The sequence below is a fragment of the Sus scrofa genome, chromosome 12 (genome assembly GCF_054392235.1).
Source record: "Sus scrofa isolate SSC_HxYL_T2T_F1_AM1 chromosome 12, Sscrofa_HxYL_maternal_Yorkshire_Landrace_v2.0, whole genome shotgun sequence".
In the NCBI taxonomy this organism is placed as follows: domain Eukaryota; kingdom Metazoa; phylum Chordata; class Mammalia; order Artiodactyla; family Suidae; genus Sus; species Sus scrofa.
In genome coordinates this window covers 66,374,301-66,380,265 of record NC_139394.1, presented here as the reverse complement: position 1 = coordinate 66,380,265, position 5,965 = coordinate 66,374,301, and positions in this window count along the sequence as shown.

Genomic DNA, 5,965 nt, shown 5'->3' with positions numbered 1-5,965 from the left:
GCCGCCCCGGCCCCGCGAGATCTCGCCTCGCCCGGGGCGCTGTTTCCATGGAGCCGCTTCCGGTGCGGCCGCGCGGGACGCGGCTCGCCTTCCCTTCCGTCTCGCCGGTGCGCAGGTGAAACCGCTCCGCGTCGGTGATGGGACGGCGGACGAGCGAAGGAGCGCAATCCAGAGCTAGGCGCCCTCTTTCCGGGTTTCGCTGGGAAGGAGCCGCCGCTTTCCACCTGCCTGGATCCTTCAGGCCGCCATTCCTCCCTGAGGCTTTTCCTGTGACTCCGGCCGGGCAGGCAGCCTGGGCTCACCTCCCTCTTTTACCACTTAGTTGCCGCGTGACTTTGGGCGAATTCCTCGGCTGCTTTCCCTCGTTTCCCATCTGTAAAAGGCTCACGATGCACCACCCCGTAGGGCACTTCGAGCCGCGCCCAACACCTAGAGACGTGAGTCTTCACTCAGCGTAGACGCGGAATGGCCTGCATGGACCCGTCCCTCCTCCGCTGGTTCTCAGAGCGCTTTGTTCCTGTCACTTGCACTCTTGCGGAAATGTGTTCCGAACCCACCCCGTGTCCGTGGCTCATACAGGGCGTGAAGTTCCTTGAGGTCGGATACCTGTCTTACCCACCCCTGTTCCCCCTGAGGATTTAGCACAGGATTTGGTGCGTGATAGGGAATGAGTAAAGAAACATACCTTTTAAACTTCCTCCAACGCACATTTATTTCCTGAGCATCTGCAGTGTTCTGTGCCAGGCGCTAGAGATACACTGGACACAAGAATCCTCATAATCCACGGGCCTTGCAGCCAGCAAGCAAATAGAGACCCTAGCAAAGAGACCAGTGCTCTGAAGGAATGAAACAAGGTTCTAGAAGATGATACAACAAGGGAGCTTGGGGCTCAGCGGTTACAAACCTGACTAGTATCCCTGAGGACATGATTGGATCCCTGGCCTTGCTCAGCGGGTTAAGGATCTGGCATTGCTGTGAGCTGTGGTGTAGGCCGGCAGCTGCAGCTCTGATTCGACCCCTAGCCTGGGAACTTCCATATGCCACAGCTAGGGCCCTAAAAAGCCAAAAAATAAAAAAATAAAAAAGCAAAATACAAGAAAACAAAAACACAAGGAAACTGACCTACCCAGGGAATGACAGGGACCTTTTTTTCGTTTGGAGGAAAGGACACAGACTGATCTCTGAAGAACGAGTAGGGATTTCCCTAAGTGGGAGGAGCGTGTGTGCTTTCCCTGCACTGGGGGAGAGCACATGAGAGGGAGGAGGACAGGAGATGACAGTGGTTGGAGAGGGCAGTGCGACGGGGGTGGAAAGACAGGCAGGGACCACACCAGGTAAACGGTGTTTTGTTTCAAGGCCGCACCTGCAGTGTATGGAGGTTCCCAGGCTAGGGGTTGAATTGGAGCTGCAGCTGCCGGCCCACACCACAGCCACAGCAACTCAAGGATCCGAGCTGTGTCTGCGACCTACACCATAGCTCACGGCAACACCAGATCGTTAGCCCACTGAGCGAGGCCAGGGACTGAACCTGCAACCTCATGGTTCCTACTCTGATTTGTTTCTGCTGCGCCAGGACGGGAACTCCAGATAGCGGCAGTTTGAACAAAAAAGTTATTTGACTCAAAGTCAGCTTTTTGGTTGAGATTTCTAAATTCCAAATTTTTCCTCTCTAAGCCAAAGGCAAAACCTCTGTCTGAGGTTTGCTGCAAGGCCTTCGTGGAGAGAACTCGATGACAGGAGGGTCCCAGATACCAGGAGAAATGGGAATGAGCTTCTAGAACTGGGAACGCACGAGGACATGCAGAGAGGGGGCCGGGGATGCTGGTCCTGGCTTCCCACCCTGGGCCGAACTCCCCCCCCCCAACCCCCGCCCTGGGGCAGCCCGTGACAAACCATGTGCTCCTGGAGCCCCTGGTACCACCAGCACCTCTTCCCAGGGCCCCTGCTCACTTGGTGCTGGGTCAGCACAGCCCCCTGCTGGCTGGCAACATCTGAAGGAGGTGCCCACAGTCAGTGGACGGGAGGCAGCATCCTGCACGGGTACACTGGTGACTCAGGTGTACCCAGGGCTGCAAGCAGAGAGGTCGGTTGTGCAGGGAGAGCCATGAAAACAAGTGAAAGGCTGGGGCCTCAGGTCTTGAGAGCAAGGCCAGCAGGCACCTGAAAGGCCCTCAGGCTCACACACCCTCTGTATAGACCAGCGCAGGGCCAGGGCCGAAGACCAGCAGCCCTGCCCTCCAGAGAGAGCAAGAACAGCCGGTGTGGTCCTGCCCTCCACTGGTTGATGCTAAGCTTTCTTCTCCTGTCACCTCCACCTTGGCTGGTAGAGGTGCCGAAGTGCCAGCCTGGACGATGGAAGAGGCCCTGGGTCCACGCAGCAGCAGCCTCGGTCAGGAGCTGGGGACCTTGGGCATTAGGGCAGAATAATTCAGTTTATCAGAAACACCAGTTTCTGTGTGCTTTGGGCTATTTTCAGTTCAACAAGAACTTTTTTTTTTTTTTTTTTTTTTTGGTCTTTTTGCCTTTGCTAGGGCCGCTCCCATGGCATGTGGAGGTTCCCAGGCTAGGGGTCGAATCAGAGCTGTAGCCGCCAGCCTACACGAGAGCCACAGCAACACGGGATCCAAGCCACATCTGCAGCCTACACCACAGCTCACGGCAACGCTGGATCCTTAACCCACTGAGCAAGGCCAGGGATCGAACCCCAAACCTCACAGTTCCTAGTCAGATTCGTTAATCAGTGAGCCAGGACGGGAACTCCAACAAGAATTTTTTATGTGCCTTTTGTGTGCTAATCTGAGCGAATTGCTGCTTCGGCATGTAGGTGAAGAAAGAGGCTTCTGGAAAGCCCTTCGTGCAGTGCCTGGCACACAGTAGGCCCTCAGTGTATCACTTCTCTGCCCACCAGAACCGGTTAGCTGAATACCTGCGTTAACGCAGAGGCCGGAGGGTCACATGTTGGGAAGGATTGGTTTGAAGTCACTTGGGCAACTGAGCTAATGCCAGCTGTGTGACCTAGGAGAGGTCCATCCACCTCTCTGAGCTGCCTCCGCCCTGGGAGGCGATGGCGTGTATCTCACAGGTAACAGGCAGTGCTCTGTGTGTGGTGTGTGTGCGTCGTCACAGCTGATAGAAGACAACACTCAGGCAATTCAGCTGACCTGTACGGAGTGTCTGCTGCCGGCAAGACTCAGTCCTACGTGCTCTAAGTGTCAGAACTCGTGTGATTCCATCACAACCCTGAGAGGCAGATGCTACTGTCACCTCCAGCTGACAAACAAGGACATGGAAGCCAAGCGGAGTGTGAAGACACGTGTCAGTGTCGCGACTGAAAAACGGCAGCGATTAAAACCCCGGCAGATGAGCCCCAGAGTCTGGGCCCCGTCGCTGCCTCCCAGGGCCAGGATGGGGAGCCAGCCCCCGGCCGAGTGCCCAGGACACAGACACCCTCTCAGGGGCCTGGCAGGCATGGGTCGCTCAGGCTCAGGGGAAGACAGGTTATCACGGTGACACGGAGACACTTAGAGTCAGACAGGCTGCCCTCTGTCTCAGTCCTGACACTTCCCGGTGACCTTGTGCGCTGGTGTCTGTGGACGTGAAAAGATCCCCAGAAAAGGTAGAGGCTTGATACAACAAACACCTGTTATCTCACAGCTCCTGGGTACCAGGTGAGAGCAGCCGAGGGGGTGTCCTGAGCCAGGGCCTAGAAGTCAGCCAAAGCTGCCTCATCTGAAAGCATGATGAGGCTGGCAGACCTGTATCCAGATGCCACCTCACAGGTGCCATGGAGCATGGAGGTCTCAGTTCCCCTCTGCTTATCAGTGGGAGGCCTGAGTGCCCCATCTGGGGGACTCTCCATAGGGCTACCTGAGCCTCCTCAGACGTGGAGGGGTGAGTGACCTGAGCCAGAGAGAGCCAGGAGGGCCCAAGCCTGGCCTGACCTGCCCTTGGAAGGCCAAGACCATGGCTTGCACTGCTCTGCTCATCAGAAGGGAAAAACTAAATCAACTCCACAGCCAAAGGGAAGGGAACCCAGCCCCACCTCTTGAAGACAGAAGGGTCAGAACTGTTGTTTAAAATGACCACAGAGTGTCCGCTGTGGTGCAATGGGATTGGCAGCCTCTCGGGATCGCTAGGATGCAGGCTCGATCCCCAGCTTGGCACGGTGGGTTAAGGATCCAGTGTTGCCACAGCTGTGGCTTAGGTCGTGACTATGGCTCGGGTCTGATCCCTTGCCTGGGAACTCCATATGCTATAGGGCAGCCAAAAAAAAAAACAAAGAGAGAAAGAAAGAGAGAGAGAGAGGGAGGGAGGGAGGACGGAAGACCATGCCAGGTGTTTCCTTGTGGTTCAGTGGATTAGGGATCTGGTGTTGCCACCAGACTGAGCTGTGGCTCGGGTCACTGCCATGGTGCAGTCTCAATCCCTGGCCCAGGGACTTCTGTATGCTGTGGATGCAGCCAAAAACAGATAAATAAAACAACCACACTAAAATGCACGTCATTCCTCTGTCTGTGCTGGATGTGTCCTCTGCATAAGCAGATTAACATCCGCCTCCTCATGGTAATTGTGTGAAGACCCTGTGGGACGAGGTGCCTGGGGGGGCTGGGGGGGCTCGGGGCAGAGTGGGGCACCCACGCGTGTCCGCTGCCTTTGGCTTTGGAGACCAGCTGCTCCAGACATGGTGACGTCTTGCCGCTTAGTCTCAATTTTATCAGCTGTCAAGTAACCGTATCTTTGGGATGAATAATGTCTGTGCTGCTCAAGGCACTCAAAGCTGCTTGTGGAGTAAACGCAGAATGAATTCCTTCCTTCCTTCCTTTCTTTTGCTTTTTAGGGCCGCACCCGCGGCATGTGAACGTTCCTCGGCTGAGGGTCTAATCAGAGCTGCAGCTGCTGGTCTACACCACAGCCACAGCCACACGGGATCCAAGCCTCCTCTTCGATCTACACCACAGCTCACAGCAACGCCAGACCCTTAACCCACTGAGCAGGGCCGGGGATCAAACCCAAATCCTCATGGATATTCAGTCGTCAACCACTGAGCCCTGATGGGAACTCCGAGGAATGAATTTTTTGAGCACATGCTCTGTGCCAGGGCTGTTCTGGGCACTGAGGGCACATCAATAAACAAAGCAGAAACTTTTTTTTTTTTAAGGGTCACACCTGTGGCATATGCAGGGTCCCAGGCTAGGGGTCGAATCAGAGCTTCATCTGTGACCTACACCGCAGCTCGCAGCAATGCCGGATCCTTAACCCACTGATCGAGGCCAGGGATGGAACCCGCAACCTCATGGTTCCTAGTCGGGTTCGCTAACCACTGTGCCACGGCGGGAACTCCCTGTAAAACTAACCTTTAAATATATTGGACTCAAAACGCCCTGGGCAGATGTGTTCAGGGGCGAAGCGAACGGCTGTCTGCAGTGAAATGCGTCAAGGCATCAGCTGTCCGGGCAGGAGGGTGGACGGACAGAGGAAGCCCTGAAATTAAAGCAAATACAGCCGACCATCAACTGGAGCCTCCAGGGGGCGGCACAAGTGTCTTCACTCCACAGCTCTGTCACATCTGTGTATGACAATTGTCACGATGAAGCTAGGGAGAAAAGCATGCTGATGTAATGAAAATGAATAGGGCGAAAAGGACGCCAGGTGACAAAGTCAGGGCCAGGGGTCACAGTCACGCATTCCCGCATTTGTTCTGGATACGGGACCAGGCACACCTTGTCTCCAGCCCTGCATCCCAGAGCTGCCGGGAGAAGAACAGGTCGTGCCCGGGTGCTGAGGACCTGCCGCGGGCCTGGGTTGGGGCCCAGGTCAGAGGGACCCCGCAGCTGTGCCACTCTGCTTCTCTGACCTCAGGATGGCCCACCTGCCCTTCCTTCACACATTTGCACAAAGACCCGAAAATGTCAGTTCCACGAGGGAGGGGGCTTGCTGGCTACTTGGGAGCCACGGAGGCAGAGCA